General features: G+C 40.6%; 1 protein-coding gene across 4 annotated transcripts in view; it reads right to left on the reverse strand.

Annotated features, from left to right (window-relative positions):
* LOC105479592 (PDZ domain containing ring finger 3) overlaps window positions 1-14,057 on the reverse strand; it is a 239,846-nt gene that overhangs the window by 122,434 nt on the left and 103,355 nt on the right. The gene's annotated exons all lie outside the window — the stretch shown is intronic.

A 14,057-nucleotide genomic window follows, 5' to 3' on the forward strand; every position in this document is an offset into this window, starting at 1 on the left:
ATATGAAATTACCCTCTGACTGAGCCCTCTGAGAAAACCCCAGCCCTTAAAGATAGACTTTGCTTCAGGATTCAAGGCACAGAATTAAAAGTCATAAAATTTAATTCACCCAACTTTCTTTACTCCATCAAGATTTTTGTTATTTGAGTAGAACCAGACTACAAATACACTGGGTGGAAATAATAATGCAAAAATACCTCTCCCAAACAAAACCTGCAAAACATCAATTGGTTATTCAAATTAGAAAAAACATCTTATTTAACAAACCAGTAGACCGATCAAAAAACCAGGATTTTTCAAATTGTCTACCTTGTGGATGATATTCTATTGAATCTGTCAAGCCTCTGAAGGTTGAAACCTTATACTATGGATTACTATTTGTTTAATATACATACTACTACACAACTTGTTTATTAAAGGTCATTTATTTTCATAATCAGAAACTTACTGGGTATCAAAAGAGCATATATTTTCAAACTGCATCAGTTTATAGGTGATTTTACATGTCCTTTTTTTGTTTTTTTGTTTTTTTTTAAAAGCACAAAGTCAGTGTGAGGAAAAATAAGCTCTATTTAAAAATTTGAGGCAAAAAATAAAGTTGCACTGCATTAGAGACCCCAACCAACTTTCCAACCAATCCCTTTGTAATGAGCATAGAGGAGGCACTCAGCCACCTTTTCGATGGTCAACTGAACTCATTTAAATGTGACAAGTATCCCCCTAAGACTCCCATGAATCCACATAGCCACAAACCATGGAACTCAGGTACGGGCAGGTAGAGAGAAGGTAGAAAAAAAAATAAAAGAAATGGTGTCCACTGTGATCACCCCATCCGTGTGAAACTCATTGTCTCTGCACTGAGATAAAATACACGAGATATCTTCAGAACAATTTTAAGTCCGAATATCAACACAAGTAGAATAATGGTGCAGGTGGTACCTCAGGGCTGAGAGAGCACAAGCCCCAGGGCTGGTCAGGTTGATCTTACAATGTCTACTTCTGAAGTTAGGCCCGGGCAGCATAACAGTTTTCTGATCATATAATTAATGATTTGCACCTCCCAAGTCTCAGGAAAAGGCAAAGCATATACAGGGAATAAATGTGTGCAACAAAGATGAAAAGGTTGACATCTCTAATACAAATAAAGCTTTTTTACATCAATAAGAAAAGGATAAACAGACCAGCCCAGTAACAGGGAAGATAAGCACTGCACCAAAGAAGAAATACAATTGGCTAATGAAAAAGGAAACAAAATTCAATCCAACTAGATAACAATCAGCTACTCATTTAAATAAGCTAGTGCCACTTTTTACTCAACAACATGGCCAAAGCTGAAAATGACCCTGTGTTATGGAGGGAAAAGCCTTTCCTGAATATGATCTGTGGGAAAGCAATAGTCACAACTTTTCTGGAGAGGTATCTAAAATAATGACACAAATATTCCAATTCTAGAAATTTGTCTTAAGGAAAGCGTAAGTTAATGGAAGGATTTACATATAAGTATCTTCAGACCAGGCACAGTGGTTCATGCCTGTAACCCCAGTACTTAGGGAGGTTGAGGCAGGAGGATGGCTTGAGCCCAGGCTGAGGATGCAATGAGCCACGGCTGTGCCACCGTACTCCAGCCCAGGTGATCACGTCTCAAAAAAACCACAAAAAACAACAAACAAACAAACAAACAAACTTCAACCCAGCATTGTTTTTAAAGGTAAAAATAACCATAGTAATAGGTGAGGTAAATTGCATCACAGCCAGCACAGACATAGGTTGAATACTACACAGCCATCACAAGTCCTGAGGCTGAAAACCTACCCAATGACAAAATATTGTTTATGGCACACTGCAAAGTAAAAGTAGACTACAATACACTAAATGATGATCTCTTTAAAAAAAAAATGTGTGCGCACATACAAGCATACATTTCATTCTTTTTTTTTTTTTTTTTTTTTTGAGACGAAGTCTTGTTCTTGTCCCCCAGGCTGGAGCGAAATGGTGCGATCTCAGCTCACTGCAACCTCTGCCTCCCGGGTTCAGGTGATTCTCCTGCCTCAGCCTTCCGAGTAGCTGGGATTATAGGCACCCGCCACTACGCCCGGCTCATTTTTGTATTTTTAGTAGAGATGGGGTTTCACCATGTTGGCCAGGCTGGTCTCGAACTCCTGACCTCAGGTGATCTGCCCACCTTGGCCTCCCAAAGTGCTGGGATTACAGGCATGAGCCACCGTGCCCGGCCATTTCATCCTCATTTTCTAACACCCCCTAATGAAGCACACATAAGGCATAGGTATTTTTCTGTATTGTGAGATGACAGGTTACTTCTTACTCTGAGCTTTCCAGTGCTTTTAGAAATGAAACCGTATCACTTCTGTAACTTGGAGAAGTTATGGAGTTTGATAATGTCAGGTCTAATTAGAATCAGCCATATAAGAAATCACTACCGGCAGCTGAACACCTGGCAAAGAAAAGATGTATTTAAATGAAGCTTAGTCGAGCTCTAAAACTGCATACTAAAGGAACTCTCAGGTATTGGCAATTGTAAGTCAGACTCGCTAACAAAAATTCTGACTGGGATGCAGCTGGCCGGGCGCGGTAGCTCATGCTCGTAATCCCAGCACTTTGGGAGGCTGAGGTGGGTGATCATTTGAGGCCAGGAGTTCCGGATCAGCCTGGCCAACATGGTGAAACCCCGTCTCTACTACAAACACAAAAATTAGCCAGGTACGGGGGCGCATGCCTGTAAACTCAGAATGGCTTGAACTCAGGAGGTGGAGGTTGCAGTGAGCCGAGATTGTGCCTTGCACTCCAGGCTGGGGGACTGAAACTGTCTAAAAAAAAAAAAAGTATATATATATATATATATGCATGCAGCTATTGCCAGCCCTGTTCCCACTCTTCACAATAGGCTTGGCTATCGACTAGAAATGTAGTTCAAAAAACCTCTCTTCCCCCGCACATGCTGGACACCCTTGCTGAGCGGCAGCCACCTCCATACAACCCCTCCCACAGCGTTGCCTTCAACAAGGAGCAAGGCCTCAGCAGAGTCATCTTCAAGGAAAACCTCCCTCCCGCTTTGGTCCTCAGAGCTTCGTGCATAAACTCAGTCCTGTTCTTCAGAAATCTGGAAACAGCAGCGGAGACATAAAGGAAAACCCTGGGAGTGAAAGAAGAAAAGTCAACCAAAGTTTCTCCTTGCAGAATTCTGTCATCGTGATGGCCAAATTCACCTTGAAGCAATGCAACAGATGACGGTGCCTCCAACTGGGACCGGCTGTGCAGCTCCTCAGGCAGGAGACGATCAGTGACTTAAGGGACCACTAGGGGGCGATTTAGGAGAAAACAGTTTTCTCTCCTTAAGAAAGATAAGCCAGGAAGCCTTAATTTCCAACCCTAAGTCACTGGAGGGTACTAGCTCCCAGGTAAATCCTGTTTTTAATTTTAACTATAAATGTAAACAGGGCCTTTCATTTTAACTTCTCCGGAAATGTAAACGTGCAGGACTTTCTGAAAGAGATATGTGAAAAGGCAGGGTATGGCACACGAAATTGATACATTGGAAAATAAATATTTTTTCTCTCCCCTGTCCACTTCCCTAGCCATAACCAAGGCCTTCTCATACAAAAACCAAAAAAGAAAAATAAACCTCTGGCAACAGAGCCCCTAGTGTCCCTTTGAGGTTCTATTTATATATTATGCCTATGGTTTATACAGACAGGCCTAAAACCTTTTTGCAGCAGCAAAGACAATTTCCCCCACCCAGGCTCGCAGCATTTATCTGTAAGCCTCACGTGGCAATTAGTTACTTACTGTGTAGTGAGGGCCCTGGTGTTGGTGTTTAACTCTCCTAAGCTGCCTCAAATCCTTTGTGGAAGGAGGCAAGATATAAATAATAATTTTTAAAACACACAGGCTTACTCTGTTATTTCCATTTCTTATGTGTTTTGACTCTTCCTTTTTTATTTTCCAAGCCCCCTGTGAGGAAGTGACTTTGCCCTCATAATCACATTGGAAACCAGCCACCCGGGAATGGGATGGTCTCCGGGCAACACGCTCACTGAGCATCTACCATGCAACAGGCACAGGACAGGGCGGATTCAGGAGGACACAGACCCACGCGGTCTCTGCCCTTATACGATTAGGTGCAGGAATGGGACCTCTGTTTGTCTCCTAATTTCTCCAACATGTGGGAAATAGGCTGATCATTTCATCTCCCTTGGCTCAGTTTCCTCTTCCATAAAAACAAGGTCATTGAATGAGATGGTGGCTAATGTCCCTTCTGGATCTCCCAGAATGGCTCAAAGGGGTGTTCCCTCAGTACTCAACTAACTTACTGATAAACTAGGCTTTCAGTCTTGGAGGGCAAGAAGTATCTCTCACCCGAGATCCCGCAGGAAAGTCACAGCAAAATTTAAGTTTAAATTGGAGATTCAGGCTTTTAGGCCTTTCCAAGGAAAACAGCCTCTTCTCTTACTGCCTAAGTAACTCCTAGCAGTAACTTTCAACTCTGATTGAAAAATCAATTCTTGCCCAAAGACGCCTGAGTAAATACCAAACAGACAACTTCCTGCCTTGAATCTTGGCACGGGCGGGCGGCTCTTCTCTGTGACTTCCCTGAAAACCCACTGCAAATGTTTCCACCTGGGGAAATCAGGGGCCAGGGCCTCCAGCCACCCTTTCCTTGAAAGCAATCGTTGCAAATGTTTTGAAAACAACGGATTATCTTTAAAGAAGCAGCAACAACAGAAAGCCATTTGTTTCTTCTACCATGACTGATTCATTTGTGGTACGCTGGAGGTTGGGGGTGGAGGAGGAGAGGCCCTCAAACAAATGTTTCCTATCAGAGGCAAGTATTTTGATAATTAGGAAAATACCAAATAGATTTGCAACCAGCTTGGTAAACTACTTAGCTTGAGGATTCAACAGGATCCCTACTGCACGCTTTCTGCCTCCTGTAGCTAACTCTGTCCATTTTTTGTGTCACGTAATTCTTCAGCCAGAACTCAAGCACGACCGTAATAAATACAGTTCACGGGTATGTAAAACTAGTGCTCCTTATGTACGACCTTTTACGTCTGGTCTTGCCTGGAAACTGGTGGCTCCATTTCTAGATCTCTACCTGAGAAGAAACCCTAGCACATATACATGCACAAGGAAAAAGAGGTCTAAGAAGGCTCGCAGCACCATTGCTTGGAAAAGCAAAAAAACCTGCAGTCTAAATGTCCCGTAACAGGGGAATGAATAAAGCATGTGCTCTATGCCAGTGAAGAGGCCTGAGTCAGAAGGCCATTTAAAAGACCACATAAGCACAAAATACGAAGGAAAGAACACATAACCTTCATAGAGATTGACCCCTGCAGTGGGGAGGAAGTAGATCCAAGGACAGTTTTAATTACATATGTATAGTCATCTCCCCCTTATCCTCTAGGGATATATTGCCCAGGGCCCAAATGCATGCCTGAAACCATAGATGGTACCAAATCCTACATATACTACATTTTTTCCCTACACATAAATACATACGATAAAGTTTAATCTATAAATTAGGCACAGTAAGAGATTAACAATAAAATAGACCAATTAAAAAATATACTGTAATAAAAGTTATATATGCATGTAGTCTCTTTCTCAAAATACCTTATGATAGGTACTATACTTGTCTATTTTCAGACCATGGTTGACCACAGGTAGCTGCAATCTTGGACACAGAAACTGTGGCTAAGCGGGGACCACTGAAATACTCTACAGTTCTAATGTGAAAATATGAAGGAAAAATACTCAGATATCACTTTTCAACATATACAGAGGGAGAAAACAAAACACTGAAGGCAGAGGCGGCAAAATGTTACCAGTGCTTACTTTTTTATGGCAGAAATATGGGTGACTTCGTTTCTCTTTCATGCTTTTCTCTATTTTTCACCCCTCTCTGACCCCCAATAAAAAAAAAAAAATTAAGCAAGCCTGTATCCCAACTGGTCTCTGAGACTCTCACCATCAGGGAAAGTGAAGTCTACTGAAGAAGCCTCTAGCCAACGCAAAAACAGAAAGGCCCAAGCAGGAAGCAGGGCGACTCTCTTAGCTCTTTGTTGTCCATGCTAGAAAAATGGTCATCCTTTATAAAACACCTCTACTCCAGCCCTGGGTGTCGGCTGGGCCCCCCGTCTGCATCCTCTAGAGCTGGGTTTCCAGGGGGTGAATCTGGTGGGATTTCACATGTGGTTTTGCTTGTGCATTTGGACACTGTTTGTGGGACAAGCTTTTCCCTTCTTATTTTCCGACTGCTCCTAGAGAAGATGATTTGCTGCACGCCTCCCCCTACAATCCCATCTCGGAGCCCTCACTGGGAACAGATCTGGGGATGGAGGCAGATAATGGCAGCGTTTCTCACTGCCCTAAAGTACCGTCCACCACGCCAGCAGACAAAGCGGGGCATGTTGTAAAAAGCAGTTCTGCTGGCAAACGGCTAACAAATCCATGTATTTGCAACCAAGGATTGGCGGCTGCATCTAAAACAGACACCTCATTGTGCTTGGTTTAAAAGGAGCCCTTGGAAGCAGGGCCTTTCAGGCTGACAGTTAAATCACAACGGCCCGTATTTACATGAACGGCTTCCAACCGTCTGGGTGAATACACAATATTTCCATTTCACAGAAACCAGGGATGGTGACAACACAGAAGTCAGAGTGGCCAGAAAGTAAACCTCTGATTGGTACGAATGTGTTTAAGCAGCAGAGCTTATACACGTATATACCTGCAGAAGTTAACACGCTCCTTCGGTAAGCAAGTTTGTTGTTGTTAATTCCGTGACAAATGTAACAGATCAGCATACACACACCTAGGTGTCTCAAGAAGGCTTTCTACTCATTAAATCAAGTGTGTTCCTGTGAGTGCTTTCAGTCATTCCGGCATTAGCAGGGAAGCTGCGTGATTCTTCAGTTCTTATTAAAAGCTAGGAGAGCACAACTCTGTAAGCCCCTCACAGCAGCGAACCGTTCCAAATTCAGACAGGAAACACCTGGAACTCTGTGCGCCACTCGGAACACACTTTACATTTCAAAACAGATGATTCTAAATTGTTCATAAATATTTGTCTTGTTTCAATAAAACACTCTTCAACCAGTTTCATAAACCCTTGGTTCAGAAGGCTAAAACGTACACGCTACTAGGCGTCCACATTCTTTTAACATTGCATATATTTATGTGGACAATATCCTGGAAACATAAAACCCAATGGCAGGCATTTAAGAGTGTCATATGGGAATTTTAGTTTAGTATTTTTTTTTTTTTTTTTTCCGGGGAGAAGGACAACTCTCTCCTTCCATAAATAAAGCCCAAATTGCACTTGTTGTTTAAAAAAAAAAAGTGAATTGAAATATAAATTAAACTCAAGTTTTTTTAACTTGCCTATTACAGTAAATAAGACCCAGACAGACCCTTCTGGAGGCTTAGAAAAGCTTTAACATAATTGATTATTAAACCTCCAGCTATAGGATAGAGTCATACTGAAGGCCTTGTAGCCAAACATTCCCTCATTCTTGAACATGATGAGCCCTTTAAAATGTTTTTTAAAGCTGTTTTTAAAAAGACACTAAAATGAAAAGTAGCTTAGCCTATACACTGAAAATTAATCTTTAAAAGTCATTTCTGTACATTTTTAGTATTGTCCAGATTTTCTACCATGTACATGGACTTGTATTGCTTTCATTTATTTTAACGTATACTTTGGTAAGTAGAAAAAATGAAAATGATTTACACACACACACACAAAGAGGAAAGAATGGGGTACCAAGCGCCAGTTCCCAGGTGCTGAGACAGGGCGTTGTGGAGGCTCCAGCCACAGCCTCAAACCCAAGCCAGCCTGCCAGGGCACTCTGAACCTAGCCCACGGACCTCCAAAGTCGAAAACAGGGCAACCCAGGCTTCCCAAGAGTTAAATGGGAAAGTGGGTCACTTCGAAGTACTGTCCAAAGATTGCTACGAGTGAGCTGCTGTTCACAGTCATCTTCTTCTTTTTAAACAGTTATAATTAAAAATTCTTCAACTGACCATAAACTTCCCACTCTGGTCTAAGAAACACCAGCACACTGCTCCTGGTAAATGAAGATTAGGCATGGCGGTGATAAGAGATTGCATAGAGGCTCTTCGGAACCATAAAAGGCGGTCGTTAGAGGTAATGATAAACTAATTCTGAATACATCAGGCAGCAGATGCTCAGCCCTAGGTTAATGATTAACGAGCTGGACCCTGGCCAGTTAAGAAGTTGTTTAACCAACACCCCTGAGAATCAAACCTGTTAACATTCACTCGTCCCTAACTACAGCCACTGTTTTCTCTCTCTACACTAACTACACTGCAAGTAAGTTTTCATCTTTCCCTGCCTCAAACCAAGAATTTAACATGGAGGTCCCGAACTAAGATCTAAGCATAAAGCTCATTCAATTTTCTAATACTTTTGAACCTTTACTGAACCAATCAAAGAAATATTGCTCTCCCACTAGACTAAAATATTCTGACCCACAGTTGAATGGTAATTGGTAATAGCTTAGTTTGTTGTTCTTGGATGAATTTTTATTGTACCTGAAAAGAGACACCCACAAAATTTAAGTGCATTGATGAAATTATACTTCAGAGATGACAAAATAGAAGAATCTCATTTGTTTCTATATACAAACCTATGTCCTTCTAGTTGGTACATTCACAGATAGGATATTTAAGGGTCACGCTACCACTGTCAAACAAAATAAAACCATTTAGAGACATTTAATCTAATTTTAGGAACAATGCATTTGAGGAAGGTGATTAGTAATGCAAATGTAAAATTACCTTTGGTTGGGATAAGCAAGACAAACAAAGGATACTTAGAAGTACTTGTGTTGTCTTCAGGATTAGGGAATGCTGCTTTGATCATGTGGAAAGGAAGATAGAAAACTAAGATTGAAAAGCTGGGTCTCTAAGGTAGGAGGTCTGGGATCTGTTTATTCTACTTAGTTCAAGTTGGAATTAATGCTGTTAAACATTTGGGAAGACCCTAAACTACGCTTCAGGGTTAGGGCAGTTCTGAGGCAGATGGATGAATTACACAAATGGACTATAATGTGTAATCTGTGCATGTGTGTAACAATAAAATACAGTTCTATCAAGATTTTGGTTGAGAAAAGATAACGATAAAAGGGTTGGGCTGGAAGACTGGGTGGAGGAAGGAGAGTGGTACTTAGGGTTTACTTACATCTTATCTAGGCAAATTTTCTGGTCTTGATTTGGGGTATAAGGGCCCTGAATACACAAATATACTTAAATTCCTACATTTTCAGTAAATATATGACATAAGAAATTTCAACCAATAGGTCTGAATCTTTTTTTTTTTTTTTTTTTTTTTTTTTTGAGACGGAGTCTCGCTGTGTCGCCCAGGCTGCATGTCTCATCAGGCACCTAGCCAACGGTTGAGGGCTGATCTTCTGATTTGCCTTCCTGGTTGACCAGTGCTGGTTCTGTAACCCAATTAACTATCAGAATTCCAAGCAATGAACTATCTAAGCTTGCTGGTTTCATCCTGGTGGAAATGAACATAATCTTGAGCTAAAATTTTACAGTTGTGGTCCAACAATGACAGATACCAACAAAGGCTTACTATGTTCCAGGTACAAAGATAAGCATTTCACCTGCATAATCTCATTTAGCACTTAACAGTTCTGTACCGGAGATATTATCTATAAACCCATTTTACAGATGAGGAAACAAACTCAGCTAGATTACAAAGTGAGAAAGCAATGGAAGCCATATCTAAATCTAGTATTTGTGACTATAAAGCAAAATCCCCCTATACTGTTTTCTAACATGAATAACCACTTCTACCCCAATAATTTACCTCTACAGATTCATTGGTGGTACAGAAACAAAGGGCTCCAAGGACACAAAAGCCTAGGTGTCCTTTTCTGACTAGGTAATTGGGTGAGAGCCTCCTTTTCCACCAAAAATCAGCCCTGCTTAAACACCTAGAAATAAATGTGCTTCTCTCCCAACTCCAAAAAGTTCCTAGAAGGAAATGACCTCATCCACACATTACAGAATCTCTATTTCAAATGTAACTCCACCCAGTATGTTTTAAAGATGGATTTCCACAGAAAAGCAGAGCCCAGTATATATCTAGATCATACTCTGGAAATCAGCTCTCAGCTCCATTTTTTCCTTTCCAAAAGCATAGCTCTGGACAATTATATTGCAGAGATGAAATCAAGACTTACAGCTAAATTTTGTTATCTATAACTGTTAGAACCATTTTCACATGGATTTCAATCAAATTTTAAGTAAATAATGCATGGGTGAGAAGTCCTTTTAAAAAGCATAAAATAAAAACAAGACACAACTAGTCCTATGCACATACTTAAAACAATAGTCCCCAAAGTTTAACTACTGCTCATTTTTAATGTATCCTTTCAGATAAAAGCATATACCAGTATAGAGATCTCATTTTAAGAAATAACTTCTATAAATGCTTGCCACAAAGTTTGAAGATCTGTCCAAATGAGGGTTTGGAGCTCTACTTCATTCTTTTTAATAGGGCTTCCTGCCGTGTAGATGTATTGTTATTTAACATGTATCTTGTTTCTAATTTGGGAAGAAGGGATATATTGTTGTGGTGTGGGTTTTCCATTGCATAATGTTACAAGTAGTATTCTTGTGTGCATGTATGTGTGCCTGTATACATACATATCTTGGCATACTCTTTTGTGATTACATCCACAATATAGATGATGGAATTTATTAGCCAGACAGAACGAACATTTTAATTTTAATGATATTGCCAAAAGCTGAACCAATGTAAACTCCCACCAACAGTTTATGAGTGCTTATGTCAACACATCCATCAATGTTGCCTATTATCCGACCATTACATCTTTGCCAACATCATTTGGTTGTGCATTTTCTTAATTATGAATGAAGTTGAGTACATTTTCACATGTTTATTGATTATATTCTTAGCTTACTTTTCTATTGGGTAGTGTGTCTTTATCCTTGACAGGTAGAAAAACGTTAAGAAAGGAGAAAATTAGCCCTTCATCTGCTCTTACCAGTTTGTCATTTTTTTTTGCCATATGTAAGTTTTAAATTTTTATATAGTCAAATGACCAATCTTTTTCTTTATGGTTTCTGGGTAGGCTGGATAAAAAATAGAATTAGATTCAGACCTATAAATAGGCACCCACGAAAAATGTAAAAACAACCCTGGCCAAAATTATCCTCAAGTTGTGACATTTAAAACAAACACTCCAGAAAACGTTTACACGTGTTACAGGACACGGAGTCCTGGACACCTGCCCAAAGCTTCTACAGATCCATTTATGGTCTTGGTCTGGTGCTGGCTGTGCTCATGTGCCGACGGAATGGGCTATGAAGAGCTTTTCGGGTCAAGGCAAACACTACGATGGAAAATGAGGACAAGGCGCTGTGCGGGGTTATCACAGCCATGCTGAGGTTTTGGTGGCCCTCCTCAATCCCGGTAACCCAAATCCCATCACTATAGGGAGAATACAAAGTGCTTATTTCACTTCCTATCTGGGGAGAGTACTCGTGGTCTACCACCAAGGGCATGCTGAAACAGTCCGAACATCTGAAAGGAGGTATGTGTGCGTTTACCCTATCACAGGTGGCCACATGTGGAAGGATGGAAAGGTGATACAGTGGAAAGATCCACACTTAAATTCCGGATCCTCCATTTCCTAGCCTTGTAACTTTGGCTAACTTGGTTAACCTGTATAATTTATACATGTGACTAACTTTTGGCAAGTTATAATACAATTCAGAACAAATCACAGTCTCTTTTACATTTATAAGCCTAGTTTGCCAAGGATTTTCCAAACAGGTCTTCTTTCTATGTGACAAAAGCTATGCTGGTCATGTTTCTATGTGAAACAGCTCTCAACACGACATTGCATAATTATTGAGAGCTCTTTGGCACCTAAAATTTACTTACAGAAGAATAGATACTAAGTAAACAAAAGCCCTCAAAGTTAATGTCACAGTGAGGCTTAGGCCCGAAAGGATGCTAAGAGATTCTTTAAAAGGCTGAATGAAACGTACACAAGAGAATATTCTCAAAATGGCAGACAGGAAACTAGAGGATATTTGTAGAATCTGTAGCAATGGCAACCAAAATATTCAGTATGCCTTATAGTTGAATCCATATCTGTAATTTACACATCTGCTTTGAAAATGGCTTCATATTTTGCAAGCAAGATGATGTGGAGTTTCTGTAATGTATAATACTTTGGTAGTATGTTTTGCACACTAAAATATTTTCCAGCATCAAAATTATAAATGGGTTAAGACAAAAACAGCTGACCTCACGTGGACGACTAAAATAAGTTTCTTTGATGTGGGATACCATGCAGATAGGGCAACTATAACTATTAAGTCCTTCAGGTCAAAGCAAAGAATACACATTAAGTCTTTCGAGTCAAAGCAAAGAATACACATAACTGGAGATGAAAAGAGTATGACCATCCTCAAAAAATTAAAAATAGAAGTACCATATGATTCAGCAACTCCACTTGTGGGTATATACCCAAAAGAATGGAAAGCAGGGTCTTGAAGAGATATTTGTATGCCCACATTCATAGTGGCGTTATTCACAATAGTCCAAAGGTAGAAGCAACCCAAGTGTTCATTTAGTGGATGAATGGATAAACAAAATGTGATATACAATGTCATATTATTTAGCCTTAAAAAGAAAGGAAATTCTGATACATGCTACAACATGGAAGAACGTTGAGGACCTTATACTAAGTGAAATAAGCCAGTCATAAAAAGACAAATCCTGTGTGATACCAACTAGGCGGTATCTAAAGGAGTCAAATTCAAGTGGCAGGAAGGAGAATGGTGGTTGCCATGGTCTGGGGGAAGGGAAAATAGGTAATTATTGTTTAACAGACACTGTTTTGGTTTGAGATGATAAAAAATTCAGGACATGGATAATGGCAAAGGTTGTACAATGATATGAATGTACTTAATGCCACTGAATTGTATACTTAAAAATGGTTAAGGTAGTACATTTTATGTTATTTATATTTTACCACAATATTTTTTAAAAACTTAGAAAAGACGGAGCTGTACCTAATTTCTCAGTTTGCTTGGGCTGCTATAACATAATACCATAGTCTGGGTGGCTTATAAACAACAGAAATTTATTTTCACAGTTCCAGAGGCTGAGAACTCCAAGATGAAGGCATGGAAGATGCAGTGTCTGGTGAGGGCCTGCTTCCCAGTTCATAGATGGTGCCTTCTGTCTTCACATGGTGGAAAAGACTATGCAATTCTCTGGGGCCACCTTTACAATCACTAATCCCATTCATGAAGGCAGAGTTGTCATGGCCTAATCACTTCCCCAAAGCCCCACGTCCTAACACCATCACTGTGGAGATGGGGTTTCAACCCATAAATGTTGTGGGAGCACTAATATCCAGCCCATAGCACCTACACAGTGAGGTTCCCTGAGGAAACAGGTGACATACTTAAGATGAATCAGGTTTACTTGCAAAGTGGGTGCAGAGGGCAAAATGTGCTTGGAAGAGGTGCAGTGAGTTCAGGAAACTTCCCTCCACAGCCACAGCCCGCATGAGACCACCTTGAAGGGAGAGACCCCAACCTCACTTTTCTACTTCACGCTGATCTCCTCCCACTGGTCACACCCACCTGGAAGCCAGGGAGCACTGGCTGATGGAGTCCCCTGAGCAGACAGTAGGGTGGGAAAGAGTGGCTGTGAAGAGCAAGGAGATTCAGCAAAATGTATGCATGCCAGCATAAAGAGGAGGCCAGAACATACAGCTGAATGAAAAACAGCAAGCTGTGGAACAGGAGGTCCAGTATGATGTGATTCACGGTTAGGAGGAGGGGGAAATACCAGCATGAAGGCTATTTTCTACCAGCAAACTCAGAATAGAGTCTAAAAGGGATATATACCAAACTGACAGGAGTGTTAACTTCTGGGGCAAAGATGAGACAAAGAAGGAACTTCAGACTAATCTGTAGTGTTTCAAATTCTTCCACGAGGAATGTGTTTGTGGGCT

Source organism: Macaca nemestrina, chromosome 2 (assembly GCF_043159975.1).
Source record: "Macaca nemestrina isolate mMacNem1 chromosome 2, mMacNem.hap1, whole genome shotgun sequence".
Lineage (NCBI taxonomy): Eukaryota > Metazoa > Chordata > Mammalia > Primates > Cercopithecidae > Macaca > Macaca nemestrina.